Here is a 19,530-nt window from a genome sequence, read left to right as displayed (position 1 = left end):
AAAGAAGATGGGACCGTTAGTCCGTCCCATTCTTGAGTACTGTACAATTCCCACCAGGACAGGTTAAAAGAAGACATCAAAGCAATTCAGAGGTGGGCTGCTAGATTTGTTACCAGTACATTTGATCAGCAAACAAGTATTATGGAGATGCTTCGTGAACCCAAATGCGAATTCCTAGAAGAAAGACAGTTCTCTTTACCCAATGCGAGGCGAACTTCAGAATGGTTCTACTGCCACCAATCTACATTTCACATAAGGACCATGAAGATAAGATGCAAGAAATTAGGGCTCATATGGAAACTTTTAGACAGTCATTGTTCCCTCACATTATTTGCGAGAGGAATGTGAGAGGAAATTACAAAAAAATTAAAAAAATTTAAACAAAAACTACTATTGGTTGATTACAGGTAAAGCAGACTGCCAAATTCAGCTATCTTGTCAATGGAATATGACACAGCTGCAAAGTTCGACTTCAGTGACATTATTAATGTGTTTTCTGTGATTCTGTGATCAAAGCAAGGAAATGGAAAGTAAAACTATAACAAGAATACAGTTTTTTGGAAGGAATGTGTTCTCGACACTTAATTGTCCCTTTTTCTTTTATTTCCTAATAATGATTCATAAACTGTTAAAACTTTATAGTAGCAGATAAAAATCTGTTCTTTATTCTACATAGTGATAAAATCAAGGTCCAGTAGCTGCTACATACAATAACACAGAAATTTTGTTTTACTTTCAGTTCTTTTAGAAAGTCTGTACAATTTTCAATTTATTTACTACAATTGTGTGCAATATTGTTCATCTATATAGCCCATTTAAGCAAAATTTTTTCAGTAGCATTGCATTTTCATTAATTAAAAATTTCCTACATCTGTGTAGAAAAATTGCAGAAAAATAGTTTTTCTCAGGGGCACAGCTTTGACAATTCTGCCAGGGGTGCACAATCACCTATGGTCACAGAGTAACGTATCTCTGTCTGTGCCTCGGTACGGCTCTGGCTATGAGCCCAAGCTGGCTGGTCTCAACATTGTGTAGACAAGCACACAGGAGAGCGAGGAGGGGAGAGAGACAGCAGGGTTCACTGAGATGTGGGAGAACGGGGTATGCATGAACTGCTCCATCTAGCGGCCTCACCCGAGCCAGCTCTATGGTGTGCTACAGGGAGGGGCAAAGTAGAGAAAGGAAAACTGCTCGGTCCACACCACTGACACTGCAGTTTCATGAGTCAGGGGTGTGGAGGGAGTGTCAGGGAGTCACCTGATGCTGGCCCCTGGCACTGGACAAATGCGGTGTGGAAATGGAACAAGGTTTATCATTATGGAAGGATATGCTGCAGGGAGGAATGAGGGAGGGGCACCAGCAAGGAGTAGGCCAGCTACCAGCACCTCAGAGTAGCATTATGTCTCTGAAATGAGCAGTGAGAACTGGGCCTGATTACCTCTGGTCTCTGTCAGTCATACAACATCAAGCCATATCATACTCAAACTCTTTGATATAATACTGAAAAATACACTGGTGGGTTCATGCAATTATTAAGTGTGCAGTAATGGAAATAAACTAGGTTTTCAAGTGTAAACACTGTTAATAATGTTCAGTGTTGAGACTTCTGCCATCAGAGTCAAAATTATGTTGAACATAAGAGCTAACACCTTAGTTCATCTCTAAAAGTCCCCAACAGCTTATTTTGACTTAACCTTCCACAGTGCAACATGGCCCTAGCAGCACATATCTCAGGAATCAAATATTGATACCATGATACAGTAGATGACATTTCAACAGATTAGATTAGATTAGATTAGATTAATACTTGTTCCATAGATCATGAATACGACACTTTGTAATGATGTGGAACGTGTCGGTTAATAAAAGATGTCTGTACAAGATATTACATTAAACAAAATATTGCATGACACTAATGTTTAAGGTGGTTTTTTTTCCTTCCCCCCCCCCCCTCCTCCCCCCTTAATTTATATCTAAAAATTCAGCCAATGAGTAGAAGGAGTTGTCATCTAGAAATTCTTTTAACTTATTTTTAAATGTTAGTTGGTTATCTGTCAGGCTTTTGATGCTGTTTGGTAGGTGACCAAAGACTTTTGTGGCAGCATAATTTACCCCTTTCTGTGCCAAAGTCAGAGTTAACCCTGCATAGTGAAGATCAAGATATGACAAAAGAAACCTATACTTCCAAGAGGAACCAGTAGAGGGCAATAAGGAAATGATTCAAAGTGCCATATTCTAGACTGAAAATGACCATGTACAAACTGTTAAAACAATGAACCCACAACAATTGCATCTGACTTGCTGAAAAAGTGGTCATTTGTTTTGAGCACCATAATAGATTAGAAAATACTGAAAACATCTCAGGGAGCATTAACAAGCACCATGTTGTCCAGTTAACTAAATTTCAGTAATGCATGTGCTGTGTATTATCAGTGTTTGTGCTGATAGTCTATGCGAGTTGCACAGTCTCATTCCGTTTCTAACTGACAGCACTACTGCAGTGCCTGGGCAGTGGCGTCAGATGATCAACCATTACTGACATGACAGTGACCACAGTACAAATCAGGAGCAAGGCTGCATCAGCTAGGAGCTTCAGAACCCATTTGTTTGAAATTGTACTAAAGGCAATGGTTCTGCCCATTAGACTACCTCCCTCAACTTCTCACCATTCAGTCCATCCCATAGGATGCAGTGAAGTAAGCAACTGGAGGATTAACGGGACATTGTTGTGCCTTATAATGAAAACAGACTATGAACTGATGTCAGTGATAGTTGTTTGTGAATGTGGCAACTGCCAGAGTGTATCAGCCAGTAACAGCTAAGTCCTGCACCAGGCATTTTAATGAGGAGAATCATAACTTGCCATGATATTAAAGTTCTGGTATTTGTTTGGAGAACATTGAACAGTGAGGCATATATCAAAAACATCATCTTGTCTAGTCTACTGCTGTTCATCACACATCAGAGATAACTTGTCTTCTAGCAGAACACTGCTCACAGACACACTTCTTGCATTATCCTAATGCACTCTTCAAAATTTTTGTCGAACATCCAGGCTTGTATAATTGCCAGATCTGTCCTTGGTTTAAAATGTGTGGGAATTAATAGAACAGTATGTAGTCCAGTATGCACCACTGGTAACAACATCTTTTGATCAACTGCAACACAAAGTAAAGCTAACATGCAAAATTATGATTATATACAACATGCAAGCTGCTTAAAATGCAAATAAAAACTTCATTCATGTGAGACATGGCTTTATGATGACCCCTTTTCTGTTGTAGCCAAGGGCCTTGCTGTAGTGGTAACACTGGTTTCAGTCAGATCACCGTAGTTAAGCGCTGTCGGGCTGGGCTAGCACTTCGATGGGTGACCATCGCTGTTGGCAAGTGGGGTGCACTCAGCCATTGTGAGGCAAACTGAGGAGCTACTTGATTGAGAAGCAGCAGCTCCATTCTTGGAATCTGACATATGGCTGGGAGAGCGATGTGCTGACCACATGGCCCCCCATATCCACATCCAATGAGGCCTGTGGGCTGAGGATGACAGGGCGGCCGATCGGTACTGTTGGGCTTTCATGGCCTGTTCAGGGGGATTTTTTTTTCTCTTGTACACTATCTGAAGAGATATGAATATACATATTATATTCAACAGATCCACAAATGTTACAAATGTCATATGACTTGCAAATACGTGGGAATAGCACTTTTCAGATGTGTCATAGTCATCCTAAGTCCAATACCCCACATTGTGATTGCCTTTCATAGATACTACTTTGTGAGAAATGGAGACAACAACCTGCTCCAATTTAACTGTAACATCAGTAGTCAATGGCTTATCTGACAACGATGATTAAATGCTAACAATAAAACATACTATACAGTTAGGCACAGGCCTCCCAAGAAACGTAATATCAATGAATCTCAAACAATGACTTGATCACAGTGTTTAGTGACAGGTAGAAATTTATGAAGCAAACAATGGAAATGGAATATTTCTTTCTTTCATAAACATAATCCTACATCATTTGCTTTTTCCCTAAAACAAGCAATAGTAAAACAGAACAGGAACAAACATAAAGGACAATTTCAGGGATGAAAGTATTTTGTACTGAGAGAGCTCTAGTTAATTCAGAATACAAGCTAGGGAGACGAGTTGAAACTCCATTACCACCAGTATTGTAAACTCCTCCAGTCCACGAGGTCATTCCATAAGAAATAAACAGTTTTTTTTTTTTTGCCAAAAATCCAACTTTGCCACCCATGAAGGTCATAGAAACATTCTTCCCATTTGCATTCAAATGTAATTCAACCTATTTCCACAAGTTGTGCTGTCATAGCCCTTAGTCAGGATTGCTGCTGCACTTAATGTTCATCTAAAGCAACATGCTGTTACAGAGTTCCTGTACTGTGAGAACGAGGAAGTGATAAACATTCACAAGTGACTGAAGAAGGTGTATGGAGGTTATGATGTTGATCAGAGTACATTTAGTGAATTGTGAATTGTGTTTTATTCATCTCATGATGTACATTTGCAATCCATTTGGTTTGCATACAGGAGACATGTCAGAAATTTATAATACAGTTACAATGACTTTTACATTAATAAATAATAGCACTACAATAAATAACAACACTATAAGGATATTTTTTGGAATGTATAACACATTGTATCCAGCTCAAATTTCCAGTCTGTCCTGCGTGAATTCATCCACTGAGCAATAACACTTCAGTGTCAGTACCTCATATAGCTTCCTTTTAAGTGGACCTAAATTCATCTGCATCAGATTGTTCCCTTTTAATTTATTACAGATTTCATTCCCATGTCTTGAGGTCCTTAGGCATACAGTCTGAGGCGGTGGGTGGGAGCATAAAATTTTCATTGTTTATAGTATCACGTGAATGGACAAAATAATTCATGTCTGGTGTATAAAAATATAATAATCTCATACATGTATAAGGATGGCAGAGTTATTATTTTAAGTTTACTAAATAATGGTCGACATGGTTCTTTGTGATTTGCAGTGCACATATTTTGAATGACTTTTTTCTGTATTTTTAGTATATGCACTATGTTTGTAGAGTTATCCCAAAAAAAAAAACAATACCAAACCTAATAATGATATCAATATAATGGAAGGAAACATTCCACGTGGGAAAAATTATATATAAAAACAAAGATGAGGTGACTTACCGAACAAAAGCGCTGGCAGGTCGATAGACACACAAACAAACACAAACATACACACAAAATTCAAGCTTTCGCAACAAACTGTTGCCTCATCAGGAAAGAGGGAAGGAGAGGGGAAGACGAAAGGAAGTGGGTTTTAAGGGAGAGGGTAAGGAGTCATTCCAATCCCGGGAGCAGAAAGACTTACCTTAGGGGGAAAAAAGGACAGGTATACACTCGCACACACGCACATATCCATCCACACATACAGACACAAGTAGACATATTTAAAGACAAAGAGTTTGGGCAGAGATGTCAGTCGAGGCAGAAGTGTAGAGGCAAAGAAGTTGTTGAAAGACAGGTGAGGTATGAGTGGCGGCAACTTGAAATTAGGGGAGATTGAGGCCTGGCGGATGACGAGAAGAGAGGATATACTGAAGGGCAAGTTCCCATCTCCGGAGTTCGGATAGGTTGGTGTTGGTGGGAAGTATCCAGATAACCCGGACGGTGTAACACTGTGCCAAGATGTGCTGGCTGTGCACCAAGGCATGTTTAGCCACAGGGTGATCCTCATTACCAACAAACACTGTCTGCCTGTGTCCATTCATGCGAATGGACAGTTTGTTGCTGGTCATTCCCACATAGAATGCATCACAGTGTAGGCAGGTCAGTTGGTAAATCACGTGAGTGCTTTCACACGTGGCTCTGCCTCTGATCGTGTACACCTTCCGGGTTACAGGACTGGAGTAGGTGGTGGTGGGAGGGTGCATGGGACAGGTTTTGCATCGGGGGCGGTTACAAGGATAGGAGCCAGAGGGTAGGGAAGGTGGTTTGGGGATTTCATAGGGATGAACTAACAGGTTACAAAGGTTAGGTGGACGGCGGAAAGACACTCTTGGCGGAGTGGGGAGGATTTCATGAAGGATGGATCTCATTTCAGGGCAGGATTTGAGGAAGTCGTATCCCTGCTGGAGAGCCACATTCAGAGTCTGGTCCAGTCCCGGAAAGTATCCTGTCACAAGTGGGGCACTTTTGTGGTTCTTCTGTGGGGGATTCTGGGTTTGAGGGGACGAGGAAGTGGCTCTGGTTATTTGCTTCTGTACCAGGTCGGGAGGGTAGTTGCGGGATGCGAAAGCTGTTTTCAGGTTGTTGGTGTAATGATTCAGGGATTCCGGACTGGAGCAGATTCGTTTGCCATGAAGACCTAGGCTGTAGGGAAGGGACCGTTTGATGTGGAATGGGTGGCAGCTGTCATAATGGAGGTACTGTTGCTTGTTGGTGGGTTTGATGTGGACGGACGTGTGAAGTTGGCCATTGGACAGGTGGAGGTCAACGTCAAGGAAAGTGGCATGGGATTTGGAGTAGGACCAGGTGAAACTGATGGAACCAAAGGAGTTGAGGTTGGAGAGGAAATTCTGGAGTTCTTCTTCACTGTGAGTCCAGATCATGAAGATGTCATCAATAAATCTGTACCAAACTTTGGGTTGGCAGACTTGGGTAACCAAGAAGGCTTCCTCTAAGCGACCCATGAATAGGTTGGCGTACGAGGGGGCCATCCTGGTACCCATGGCTGTTCCCTTTAATTGTTGGTATGTCTGGTCCTCAAAAGTGAAGAAGTTGTGGGTCAGGATGAAGCTGGCTAAGGTGATGAGGAAAGAGGTTTTAGGTAGGGTGGCAGGTGATCGGCGTGAAAGGAAATGCTCCATCGCAGCGAGGCCCTGGACGTGCGGAATATTTGTGTATAAGGACGTGGCATCAATGGTTACAAGGATGGTTTCCGGGGGTAACAGATTGGGTAAGGATTCCAGGCGTTCAAGGAAGTGGTTGGTGTCCTTGATGAAGGATGGGAGACTGCATGTAATGGGTTGAAGGTGTTGATCTACGTAGGCAGAGATACGTTCTGTGGGGGCTTGGTAACCAGCTACAATGGGGCGGCCGGGATGATTGGGTTTGTGGATTTTAGGAAGAAGGTAGAAGGTAGGGGTGCTGGGTGTCGGTGGGGTCAGGAGGTTGATGGAGTCAGGTGAAAGGTTTTGCAGGGGGCCTAAGGTTCTGAGGATTCCTTGAAGCTCCGCCTGGACATCGGGAATGGGATTACCTTGGCAAACTTTGTATGTAGTGTTGTCTGAAACCTGACGTAGTCCCTCAGCCACATACTCCCGACGATCAAGTACCACGGTCGTGGAACCCTTGTCCGCCGGAAGAATGACGATGGATCGATCAGCCTTCAGATCACGGATAGCCTGGGCTTCAGCAGTGGTGATGTTGGGTGTAGGATTAAGGTTTTTTAAGAAGGATTGAGATGCAAGGCTGGAAGTCAGAAATTCCTGGAAGGTTTGGAGAGGGTGATTTTGAGGAAGAGGAGGTGGGTCCCGCTGTGACGGAGGACGGAACTGTTCCAGGCAGGGTTCAATTTGGATGGTGTCTTGAGGAGTCGGATCATTAGGAGTAGGATTAGGATCATTTTTCTTCGTGGCAAAGTGATACTTCCAGCAGAGAGTACGAGTGTAGGACAGTAAATCTTTGACGAGGGCTTTCAGACAACACCACATACAAAGTTTGCCAAGGTAACCCCATTCCCGATGTCCAGGCGAAGCTTCAAGGAATCCTCAGAACCTTAGGCCCCCTGTAAAACCTTTCACCTGACTCCATCAACCTCCTGACCCCACCGACACCCCGCACCCCTACCTTCTACCTTCTTCCTAAAATCCACAAACCCAATCATCCCGGCCGCCCCATTGTAGCTGGTTACCAAGCCCCCACAGAACGTATCTCTGCCTACGTAGATCAACACCTTCAACCCATTACATGCAGTCTCCCATCCTTCATCAAGGACACCAACCACTTCCTTGAACGCCTGGAATCCTTACCCAATCTGTTACCCCCAGAAACCATCCTTGTAACCATTGATGCCACGTCCTTATACACAAATATTCCGCACGTCCAGGGCCTCGCTGCGATGGAGCATTTCCTTTCACGCCGATCACCTGCCACCCTACCTAAAACCTCTTTCCTCATCACCTTAGCCAGCTTCATCCTGACCCACAACTTCTTCACTTTTGAGGGCCAGACATACCAACAATTAAAGGGAACAGCCATGGGCACCAGGATGGCCCCCTCGTACGACAACCTATTCATGGGTCGCTTAGAGGAAGCCTTCTTGGTTACCCAAGTCTGCCAACCCAAAGTTTGGTACAGATTTATTGATGACATCTTCATGATCTGGACTCACAGTGAAGAAGAACTCCAGAATTTCCTCTCCAACCTCAACTCCTTTGGTTCCATCAGTTTCACCTGGTCCTACTCCAAATCCCATGCCACTTTCCTTGACGTTGACCTCCACCTGTCCAATGGCCAACTTCACACGTCCGTCCACATCAAACCCACCAACAAGCAACAGTACCTCCATTATGACAGCTGCCACCCATTCCACATCAAACGGTCCCTTCCCTACAGCCTAGGTCTTCGTGGCAAACGAATCTGCTCCAGTCCGGAATCCCTGAATCATTACACCAACAACCTGAAAACAGCTTTCGCATCCCGCAACTACCCTCCCGACCTGGTACAGAAGCAAATAACCAGAGCCACTTCCTCGTCCCCTCAAACCCAGAATCCCCCACAGAAGAACCACAAAAGTGCCCCACTTGTGACAGGATACTTTCCGGGACTGGACCAGACTCTGAATGTGGCTCTCCAGCAGGGATACGACTTCCTCAAATCCTGCCCTGAAATGAGATCCATCCTTCATGAAATCCTCCCCACTCCGCCAAGAGTGTCTTTCCGCCGTCCACCTAACCTTTGTAACCTGTTAGTTCATCCCTATGAAATCCCCAAACCACCTTCCCTACCCTCTGGCTCCTATCCTTGTAACCGCCCCCGATGCAAAACCTGTCCCATGCACCCTCCCACCACCACCTACTCCAGTCCTGTAACCCGGAAGGTGTACACGATCAGAGGCAGAGCCACGTGTGAAAGCACCCACGTGATTTACCAACTGACCTGCCTACACTGTGATGCATTCTATGTGGGAATGACCAGCAACAAACTGTCCATTCGCATGAATGGACACAGGCAGACAGTGTTTGTTGGTAATGAGGATCACCCTGTGGCTAAACATGCCTTGGTGCACAGCCAGCACATCTTGGCACAGTGTTACACCGTCCGGGTTATCTGGATACTTCCCACCAACACCAACCTATCCGAACTCCGGAGATGGGAACTTGCCCTTCAGTATATCCTCTCTTCTCGTCATCCGCCAGGCCTCAATCTCCCCTAATTTCAAGTTGCCGCCACTCATACCTCACCTGTCTTTCAACAACTTCTTTGCCTCTACACTTCTGCCTCGACTGACATCTCTGCCCAAACTCTTTGTCTTTAAATATGTCTACTTGTGTCTGTATGTGTGGATGGATATGTGCGTGTGTGCGAGTGTATACCTGTCCTTTTTTCCCCCTAAGGTAAGTCTTTCTGCTCCCGGGATTGGAATGACTCCTTACCCTCTCCCTTAAAACCCACTTCCTTTCGTCTTCCCCTCTCCTTCCCTCTTTCCTGATGAGGCAACAGTTTGTTGCAAAAGCTTGAATTTTGTGTGTATGTTTGTGTTTGTTTGTGTGTCTATCGACCTGCCAGCCCTTTTGTTCGGTAAGTCACCTCATCTTTGTTTTTATATATAAACCTAATAATGAATTCAATGTAGCTTGTATGTGCTACTTTTCACGTGTCCATGTCAGTTACAGTTGCAGTTGCAGTTGATAGTACTTGCATTGCAAATGTAAAGCTGCTCAGTCATTCGGCAACCAAATGATCTGGTAAAAGTGGGCACACCAATACTCGGGATCTCTCATGCAGTAGCAGACTGAGCACTGCACAGGCTCCTGACCATGGACAGTATAATTACAGTCTCATTTTGGCTGACAAATGCATAGCAGTGAATGAATTGTCAACCCGAGTGGGAATAGGAGAAGTGAGTGTGTTCAGTATATTGAGAAAGTTGAAGCTGAAAAAGGTTAAAAAGATGGGTTCCCAGAATGTTGACAGATGCCCACAAAGAAACATGGAAAGCAGTGTACACTGAACTTCTGAATCGGAACATGAATTATAGAGATGACTTCTTTGTGAGAGTACAGAAAGTGTTGACTACTGTGTTTATTGATTGATTGTGGACATCAAGGCTATCTGTAGTAGGGAAGGTGAATGGTCACTTCAGGTTTTTGGAAGAATATTAGGAAAGTGTAGCTCATCTTTAAAGGAAACTGCATGTAGATCACTAGTGCAACCCAATCTTGAGTACTGCTTGAATGTTTGGAATCACCATCACTTTCATTAAGGAAGACATCGAAGCAATTCAGAGGCATGATGCCAGATTTCTTTCTGGTAGGTTCAATCAACACACAAGCGTGAATTAAATGGCAATCCATTGAGGGAAGATGATGTTCTTTAAACACTACTGAGAAAGTTTAGAGAACCAACCTATGCGTCTAACTGTAGACGGATTCTACTGCTGCCATTGTACATTTTATGTAACAACATAAGAGAACTTACAGCTCATACAGAGGCATTTACGGAGTTGTTTTTCCCCTCAGTCCATTCGCAAGTGGAACAGGAAAGGAAATGACTAGTTGTGGTACAAGGTACCCTCTGCCATGTACTGTAGGATGGCCTGAGGAATATTAAGTAGATGTAGAAAATGTGTCCTCATGTATTACCTCTCATGCAACAGTATCGTGGTGCCATTTTTGAACAGGACAATGATTGTCCACACACAGCACAAACTTCTATGGACTATCTAGGTGATTTTGAGGTACTCCTGCAGCCTGCAAGATTCTCAGGCCTGTCCCTGATAGCACATGTGTGGGACCAGTTTCGACGTCACTCTGTCTCAGTACCAGTATCCAGGATATGAAGTGTCTGTAAGATGTTCAGGTACTACCACGGTCAGCAAGATTTCCAGATCTGCTTTAATAGAACATGTGTGGCGCAATCTAAGATGTCAACTCCATCACATGGCTAATATTCAGGATATCAAGGACCAGTTACAAACAGTTGTAGGCCAGCTTGCCTGTGCATTCAGGCCAGACAACGAGCAACATCACACTGGTAAGTGGGCTCACACCAGCAAATTCTTTGTACATTTGACTCATTTTTGTAATTACTGAATTAACATTACATACCCTCTCAACCTATGAAGTTTCATTTTGTTTCCTCCTCCCCTTCTGGGCACTTTACTCTTGTTGTCAGACAGCTTATATATATTTGAGGTACAACTTAATCATGGAAACAAGTTTTATATCACTTTCAGCTGTAAAGTCTGGCAGAGGATGATGGTATGTCAGAATTAGTTGAGCAGAATCAAGTATTATTTTATAGCAGCTTCTGGTATATAAGAAGAGTTTTTCATACAACATATCAAAGCTCCAGAACACAACTTAAAGAACATTTTGTAGAAACTAGTTTTATTTAGGTTTATTGAGAGTTGGCAGAGAGACACACCACAGATTCCTTGAGCTTGTCACTGAAATTACATTCTAAGCCATCAGTAGGGAATTATCAACCAGAATGCTTTGTCATAAACAAACAAAGTAAAGTTGCCTTTTTTGCATACTGAAAAAGGTACATTGTTAGTACATGTAAGAAACAGTAACATTTCCTGAGTAATGCCAGGCTGTACTACACCTCACTCAGAGGCCACAGCATCCCCTAAAGTGCTGTTTGAGACATCTAGAACAGTCTTCTATGTTCTACCTTCAAGGTATGATTTTTACAAATTAGCTACTGCCCTCATGATTCCAGAATGGCAGGCATTCTGTGAGTATCTGTTTATCTGCTCAATTAAATGACTTGGCCAGATTACAGAAATTCTGACTGGCAACTTACTACTGTTTAATAACACATGACATGGTTTGATAATTATAAATGGCTTTTTATGTACAGAAATGTTTCTAAAGGTCAAATTGTATTTTGCAGGATGGTCCACAACCAAGTGATACAATACTGTTTGGAAACTTTTGAAAGTATTTTCAAGAAGGAAATGATAGTTTGCAACTGTCAGTGCATTCCTGAATATGTAAAGTGGTCAACAACAGCATTTATCATTATCTCTGGAAATATTTCTTGATGCAGAAGTGTTGAATATATTAATGAACAACTTGCATATATTATTACAGCATGCTATCAATAGTTTTCTGGAGATACTATCAGTACCTAGACAATTATTACTCTTCAAACAACAACAATATATTTTTCTATTTATTTAAATTTTTTGGTGGCTACATGTATATGACTAAAAGGTACATGGATGTTATTGTTCAATATATTTGTGGTATCATCTAATGAATCACTACAATCTTTTTGAGATGCAAAAGTTTAAAAATTAAACTTTTATACCGGTTATAGATATGGAACACTGCAGCTGTGATGAATAAAGGTTTTCAGAGATAACTGCAACACGTTTGTCACAGGTTTCAACTATTTCTTTACTGTCAACTAATTCTGAACCATTAATGTTCAGAAAATTGCTAGAGAGAAGAGCTCCTCCTTCTTAGCACATTCCAAGTTAATTTTGATTTTGTTCTCTGAATTTTTTTGTTGTGGAAATAAATTGCAGAACTTTAGGATCTGGAGAGAGGTTGGTGCCATTGGAAGAGGAGCTGAATAAAATCAGATGAGGATCTATATTTAGATCCATACTCTCCAAACCACTATGGAGTGCATGGCAGGGGGTACTTCCCACTGTACCAAGTTTCACAGTTTCTTTCTGTCCCATTTGCATATGTTGTACAGATGAAACGGCCAATTAAATGCTACTGTACATGCTGTAGCTAGTGCAATCCAGTCTTTGTGGTCCTTACAGCAGCTACATGTGGGAGATCATAGTATACTCCTTAATTTCTCTCTCAATACTGGACAGGGCTTTGAAACTTTGAACATAGGCTTCCATGTGAGAGTTGGCATCTATTTTCAAGTGTCTGCCAGTCCAGATTTTTCAGCACCTCCATGACACTCTCCCATGAGTCAAAGAAATCTGTGAGCATTTGTGCTGCCTTCTTTGTACACATTCGATATCCATGTTAGTCCTATCTTGTATGGGCTACACTCGCTTGAGCAATATATATATTTGCACCACTGTGAGACCTTATCAACATCTGACTGCTTATTTGAAGCCTTGAATTATCAAAGAGGCTGAGCACCAAAAACAAGAAATCAGTTATTTGAGAAAAACTGTTTAATTAGACATTGCATGCGCATTGCACATAGAGGACTCTCTATATACATTTGACATGAAGCTTTTCAAAGGAAATTATCATAAAAAATATATATACCTGCTTCCTTTATGACAATATTAAAAATAAATTTTGTGAAAGGGGACAAGTGCCATAGATTATCTCTTGCAACTACATTCTTCAAAGTAATGTAAAGTCGTAAGTTATAACAAACAAATCATTTTTTGTTACAAAAATGTTTGTCTTATGACTTTTGCACCAAAAACTGGTACATCAACTTACTTACAAAGCTTACAGTAAAACTCTTGGTGATTTTTAACTGGCAAATAATCTACCATAGCCAATTCCCTTTATCTTTTCACTTTTGACCATGGCTCGAGTTCACTGACAATTTTTTTTTCTCCACGGTTTTCAGCTTCTACCCTTACTGCCACGAGTTTAGTGATCTCAATGTGCTTCAAGTTCAACAGTTCATCATCTGCCTCTTGAATGTTTTGGAAATTATGGGCTTCTCATCAGGTAAGTATGCCTTTGTGACTTTCTTGTGCTTCTCTGTAACACCAGTCATAGTCACATTGGAGGAAACTGTGATCTGGGCAGTTATATTATCTCTCAACACAATGGCACAGAACCCCTTTGAAACTACAAAGATCCATAGACTTTGCACACATATCATCTACCCATGCTGGTGTGAACTGCTTACGAGGCTCATGGCACTTAGCCTGATTAATATGGAATGTGCTGGTACTTTGCACCTATCAGTATTACATTATAGATAACTGCAGCATCTGGAAAAAGTATGAAGTTATTATTAATACTGTCTGCCAGATCATTAATAATATACAATAAGGGTCCCAACATACTTACCAGAGGTGTCCCTGAAGTTACTTCTACCTGACTAGGGCTCTCCCTCTGAGATAACATACTGCATCCTCCTCTCCAGACTGTTACATGAGGCAGTCATGAGTCAAGTTTTACATGACTTTTTTTTAATGGAGGAGGTCATTCTGTCTGAGATATCTTACTACTTTTGTTCTTCTAAGATTCTAAAACAGATGGCTGTCAGGGATAATGGGCAATAGTTTTGTACCCATCTTTTAGATGAGAGTGATCTGTGCTGCCTTCCAACTACTGGTTGCATTTTCTCGTCCAAGGGATCTTCATTATACTATGTTTAAAAGAGGGACTAACAAAGTCACAATTTCAGTATACTGTAGAATCTGAAAGGTATTCCAACGGGCTCTGGTTTATAGGATTAGAAGAAGCGAAGCAGAAAATATTTTATTATAGTGGAACAGAGTGGAGGTGGGATATAGGTGTAGGTTTTATTGTAAGCGAGAAAATAAAAAAAAATATTAAGATATCAGTTTGGTTTAGTTTATTATTTTGTCCATAGATCATATTTTACAATGATGTTAGATGTGTCATGTTTCCAGTTCTATACAGAATAAAACAAATTTCTTACAAAATTGTCACTGACATATGATAACAATTTTTTTGTAATAAAGTTTTACAGACGATCAATAGTAACACACAGTGATGATATATACTAATAGCCCGCATTAAAGAGAGTATATAAAAGCTTGTAAAAATAAATGAGAGAACCTGAAAGTTACTACACTGAAACCATTCGACATGTGCTCAAGTTTCAATGAAAAGCAACTCTACAAAGTGTTACAGAAATGGATAAATGAGAGTAATTGCTGCTACGATATGATCACGTGGGACTTTAATGCAAAAGTAGGATAAAATCTATGAAAGATTATTCTGTAAGAATCATCTGATATGATACCAAAACTGATAGGCCATACATTAGTAGAATTTTTTGGGAACATGTTTGCCCTTACTACATTCTTTCATAAGCAAGCAAACAGAAAACTAACATTGCAAGGATCAAATGGAACTAAAAGTGAAGTTGATGCATTATCAAACAATAAAGGAATTGTACATGATGTAACTGCCTTGAACCACAATTTAGTTTCAAGTGATCACTGGCCTTAAGTTGTAGATTAAAAATAGATACAAAGCCAGAAAGAAAAAGGCTCAATACACATTTCACCAGCTGCTACATGGTCACACGAATATGAACGGTGATCCAATACTGTCAAATGTTTTTCTATTCCAGTCTTTGATCACAATATTAATTCCTTTGACGATGACCGGTTTCAGTCAGTAATGACCATCTTCAAATCTGTTCTACACCATGTCCTAATGTGATAAAGCCGTAAAACAGATCTGATGATGGTCATTACTGACTGAAACTGATCATTGTCAAAGGAATTAATATAGTGATCAAAGATTGGAATCGAAAAACATTCAATACATGTTGTTTTTGTTGCCTTTAGTCTGGAGACTGGTTTTATGCAGCCCTCCATGCTTGTCTATCCTGTGCAAGTCTTTTCATCTCCAAATAACTACTTTAATGGGAATCCATATGAATCTGCTTACTGTAGTTGTGCCTTCATCTCCCTCTACAATTTTTGCTTCCCTTCCCACCCTCACACACATGCGCACACACTTCCCTCCAACACCAAATTAACAATACCTTTATGCCTCTGAATGTTTCCTGTGAACTGATCCCTACTTTTAGTCAAATTGTGTAATAAATTTCTTTTCTCCCCAGTTCAGTTCAGTATCACCTCATTAGTTATACAATCCAGCAATCTGATCTTCAGCATTCTTCTATAGTCTCACATTCCTAAAGCTCCTATTCTCCACACATCTCAACTGCTTATCCATATTTCCCCTCTGTACAAGGGTACACTTCAGACAAATACCTTCAGAAAAAGACTGCCTAACAACTTTATTTTTGATGTTAACAAATTTCCCTTTCTCAGAAACACTTTTGCTGCCATTGCCAGTCTACATTTTATATCTTCTCTGCCTCAGCCATCATCAGTTATTTCACTGCCCAAAGAGTAAAACTCCTCTATGTTTAGTGTGTCATTTCCTAATCTAATTCAACTACATTCCATTACCCTTACTTATCTTCTGCTGATATACATCTTATATACTCCTTTCAATATACTCTCCATCCCAATAGATTGCTCTTCCCAAGTCCTTTGCTGTCACTGACAGAATTACAATGTTATCAACAACCCTCAAAGTTTTCATCTTTTCTCCCTGTACTTTAATGCCTTCTCCAAATTGTGCTTTTGGCTTCCCTTTTTGCTTGCTCATGGTACAGATTGAATAACACACACAAGTTAAAAAAACCAATAGCCATGTCTCATTCCCTTCTGAACCACTGCTTCCCTTTCATACCCTTTGACTCTTATATGTGCCGTCGGATTTCTGTACAAGTTGTATATACACTGATGAGCCAAAACATTAAGACCACCTGCTTAAGAGTTTGTTTGTCCACCTTTGGAACAAAATACGTAACTGATTCTGCATTTCAGGGATCCGATAGTTCATTGGTAGGTTTATGGAGGTATGTGGCCTTAGATGTCTACGCACAAGTCATGTAATCCACATAAGAAACAGGCCACTGATGTGCTTATGCAGTGATGGTGCCTGATAGTCACCCAGATGGGTTCCACAGGATTTACATCAGGTGAATTTGGTCACCAAGGCATCAACATGAGTTCACTATAATGCTCCTCAAACCCCTGTAGCACGGTTCTGACACCGAGACATGGACAATTACACTACTGAAAGATGACATCCCCATTGGGGAAGACATCAAGGATGAAGGTGGTTCACAGCTATCAGCATGTCTTTGAATACCACCACAGGTCTCATGCCAGTGCAGGAGAATGTCTCCCATAGCATAATACTGCTTCCACCAGCCTGCGACCATGGTGTGCTGCACATTTTGAGTCACCATTCACCTTGATGATAGTGTTTGTGGAAATGACCAGTGGCCTAGAGTAGAAAAAATGTGATTAACCCATGAGCCGACACATTTCCATTCATTGACAGTCAAATCCTGATGACCCCATGCCCACTGCAATAATAATTGACAATATCATTGGGCAAAAATGTGAACACATAGGGACAGTCCACTGCAGAGTTATGTTGTAATGGCGACCAGAACAGTCGCGGGAATGAAGTGACGGAAAACGCAGCGGGACCCGTGGAGCAGCCCATGAACAACAACACAACGGGAGAGGACGGACACAACCAATGAAGGATCTTACGACAACAACAAGAACGAAACAACAGAGTCAAGAAAACCTAACTAGACAACCATGTCCACTCTAAACAAAACACAAAAGTAAATAAGCTGTCTAAAGCAATGCGATATGTCCTGAGACGTACGCAAGGTTAGACTGGCAGGCTGAGCGAGAGGCAGGCGCTTAAGTACTCTATCGGGGACGTCGCTACTGGCTGCTGCAACCACGTGTTCCACTGTGCTGCCCTCACTCTAAATGCGGGCCAGGAGGCCGCACTGCCACAGCTTACGGCGCGATGGTGCAGAGACCTCTAGGGGTCTTCGACGTCCATGACGACTGGCAGGCATTCAAATTCCGCGGCGCACGGTACCAGAAGCTCCACCTTCAACAATGTGCAATGAATGCTGTGCTCTGAAAGACTTCTGCTCTTCTGGCAGAGATGCCACAGATTACCATCTATCCTACTTTACAGAGCAGACAAGCCTCTGAACCCCAAGTTCTGTGAAGAGTCGTGGACTTTCAATTATTTAGCATCTGGCTGTAGTTTCACTGTCCTTCTACCTCTTTCTGTAGATGCTCATGACAATAGCACACGAACACTGAACTGGCTTCGCTGCTTTCGAGATACTCATTTACAGGCTGTGCGTAATAATAATCTGCCCTTTGCCAATGTCACTTATCTCAATGGATTTTCCCATTTGCAGCTCATATTTTCACTAGGGTGATCCCCCATCTGTGTATGCTCCACTTACATACTTTTTTTATGTGCCACATGCCTGCAACACCATCAGGTGGCATCCAACACTGCAGTGAACAGTGGTCACAATGTTTTGGCTTATCAGCATAACCTTTTTCTCTTTCACTCCCCGTGTTTTACCCCAGCTCCCTTCAAAATTTCAAAGTGTGAATTCCAATGAACATTGTCAAAAGCTTTCTTTAAGTCTACAAATGCTATAATGTAGGTTTATCTTTTTTAACCATCTTCTAAGATAAGTTTTGTTTCTAAATTTTATGGAACCCAAACTGATCTCTGAGGTCAGGTTCTACCAGTTTTTCAACTCTTCTGTAAATAATGTCAACACACAATTCTTTGGAATTGAAATTTTTACATTCTTCTTGAAGTCTGCAGATATATCACCTGTCTCATATTTCTTACACATCAGGTGAACTATTTTGTCATAGTCTGCTCTCTCAAGAATCTCAATAACTCGGAAGGAATGTCATCTCCAAAGTTCTCTTTTTTATCATTTTATAGATGGTATTGATCTTTCTCAAAGTTCTACATGCTTCTACAGCCTTGTATTTGTCCTCTAGCCATTCCTGCTTAGCCATTTTATACTCTCCCAGGGAAATGACTGGAGCTTGTTGGCAGTTCTGATTGTCACATGCAGGCTCACATTGTGGTGGAGCATAACCACACAGTGTGCAACAATAACTGTTGGCACTGACAGCTGTACCTAGTCGGCATTAACGGCTGTACCTAGTTGCACAAAATCTAGCAGGAGCAATCCATGGTGATCACAGAGGACTGTTAACATCATTTTTTCAAACAGATGGCACCGAATGGAATTTTATTGTCACAAGTAAACCCAGATGTTTCCACACCATCCTTTGTTTCTGGGATGAAATGCAGTATCCACTTTTCATTGCTGGTATCAGTGTGGTCCAGGAAACTTGCCACCTCCCTCAGCATACTGTTGTAGGCGATTCAGTGAAGCAATCATTCGCTTACCTTTCATCATGTCATCAAACTACTTAGGCAGCCCCAACAGGAGGTCTTCCATTACAATGTCGTACACACTCCCATACGAAACACCAGACTCCCAAGAAACGTCCAGGAAGTACACATGCCAATCTGCTCTCACTCAGTGAAGAACACAGCCTCCCCAAATACTCATAGTCATCCAGGTCTTCACAACTTTTTGCAAATTCACACCACCTCACATTTCCCAACATGAGACACCTTCACCATACATAGGCTGCATTTCCCTGTGGATTTCGATCGGCATTTGTCCTTGACTTCA

At 41.6% G+C, this 19,530-nt stretch overlaps 1 protein-coding gene across 4 annotated transcripts in view; it reads right to left on the bottom strand.

Annotated features, from left to right (window-relative positions):
* LOC126480699 (protein O-mannosyl-transferase 2) overlaps window positions 1–19,530 on the bottom strand; it is a 195,894-nt gene that overhangs the window by 155,728 nt on the left and 20,636 nt on the right. The gene's annotated exons all lie outside the window — the stretch shown is intronic.

Source organism: Schistocerca serialis, chromosome 5 (genome assembly GCF_023864345.2).
Source record: "Schistocerca serialis cubense isolate TAMUIC-IGC-003099 chromosome 5, iqSchSeri2.2, whole genome shotgun sequence".
In the NCBI taxonomy this organism is placed as follows: domain Eukaryota; kingdom Metazoa; phylum Arthropoda; class Insecta; order Orthoptera; family Acrididae; genus Schistocerca; species Schistocerca serialis.
This window is presented reverse-complemented; position numbering and strand designations above follow the sequence as displayed.